A 1,377-nucleotide genomic window follows, 5' to 3' on the forward strand; every position below is an offset into this window, starting at 1 on the left:
CCCGGGGTCCTCGGACGCTCGGGGCAGCCGGAGCGGCGAGGGCCGAGCCTGACCCGCGCGTCTGCTTCTCTTGCAGCGTACCCGCACTACTTCTACCGGTGACCGCGGCGCCCCGACTGGCCAGGCGACGCTTTAGGAGTCAGGGTGGACTCTGCTCTGTGAATACTTGTTATATGGACCCTGAGATATTTTATTACAGAGTTTTTAACTAGCGAAAAATTCATGAATACCATAGAGAAAATATTTTAGAATTTAATGTTTCTTATATTTATGTAAACTTATGACTTCATTTATACAGCTCCTTACTTTTTCATGTATATCCAGGCTATAAATATCCTTTCAAATCGATTCATGTTCTTATAATCTAATTTTAGTCTTTCAGATGAATGTACTGTAACGCTTGTATGTGTGAATTCTATGAACGAACGCAGGGCTTTTGTAAATCGTGCGTCACTGTAATCACCGATGTCTGACCCGAGGGCGCCCAGCCCGCCGCTCCCCGGGCCGAGAGGGGCTCAGACTCCGTGTCCAGAGTCACTGCTGTGTTTTAATGACTGGCCTTCCCTGTCCTTTTTCTAGCAAAAAAAGCTTTACGCCCCAGCGTGCACAGAAGAGACACACCTGGTGTTCAGGAGTGGCGCCTCCTGGGCAGTGCGGACGCTGGCTGGCCGGGGCCCGGGGCCGCCCTCCTGGAAGCAGGCCCGGGGCGCCCTGCTGCAGAGGACCAATGGGGCTGCCCCGGGGCGCCAGGCGGGCGTCGCGGCTCACCCTGGCAGGGCCTTCTCCTTACTTAACTCATGTTTTTACACTTGTTGCGAACGCGTTGAAGGAACGGACCTGTTCAACAATTTTTAGAGTCTGACGATATGGCCACTTGGATTGTATCCGTAGAATCTGTGACTTTTACTTTTTAAATGGCAGATTAAAAAGCCAGCGAGGAGCGTGTCCAGACCACGGTGCGTTACTTATCGTGCAGCTGACCCGCAGCTGGGTAGAGGTTTCTGCTCTGAACTTACCTGTACAATTTGTTGTTACCGTTCTGTCTTTCTATGAATCTTTGTGGACTTCCAGATTATGTAACAAAGTATGTACAGTCTACTTTTGAACTATTTTTATCACAGTATTATTTATTGCTTTCTCTCAATAAAGTACTGAAGCGTTTTCCACTGCCAATAAAGCACCTGAGAACAAGCCGTAGACGACCGCGGCCTTTTCCCTCCTGTCCCGCCTGACCGCTGCAGGCGCCGTCCTGTGCAGACAGGGCCGCGAGGACCTGGTGTCATCCAGAGAAAGGCCGGTCTCTGCTCGCGCTGCTGGGAGCCCAGCGCCTGGGTCGCGGCCTCGAGGGTGGAGGGCCAGCCCTCGCCTGCAGGCCGC

General features: G+C 52.4%; 1 protein-coding gene across 1 annotated transcript in view; it reads left to right on the top strand.

Annotated features, from left to right (window-relative positions):
- The window catches only part of PPFIA1 (protein tyrosine phosphatase, receptor type, f polypeptide (PTPRF), interacting protein (liprin), alpha 1), a 42,505-nt gene extending 41,193 nt beyond the window's left edge, over nucleotides 1-1,312 (top strand). Inside the window, exon 28 of the mRNA XM_012734322.1 lies at nucleotides 77-1,312. The gene's annotated coding sequence lies outside the window, so the exon portion shown is untranslated. The remainder of the gene's footprint in view (nucleotides 1-76) is intronic.
- Nucleotides 1,313-1,377: the final 65 nt, after the last annotated feature.

Source organism: Condylura cristata, unplaced genomic scaffold (assembly GCF_000260355.1).
Source record: "Condylura cristata isolate star-nosed mole 26May11 unplaced genomic scaffold, ConCri1.0 scaffold00054, whole genome shotgun sequence".
NCBI lineage: Eukaryota > Metazoa > Chordata > Mammalia > Eulipotyphla > Talpidae > Condylura > Condylura cristata.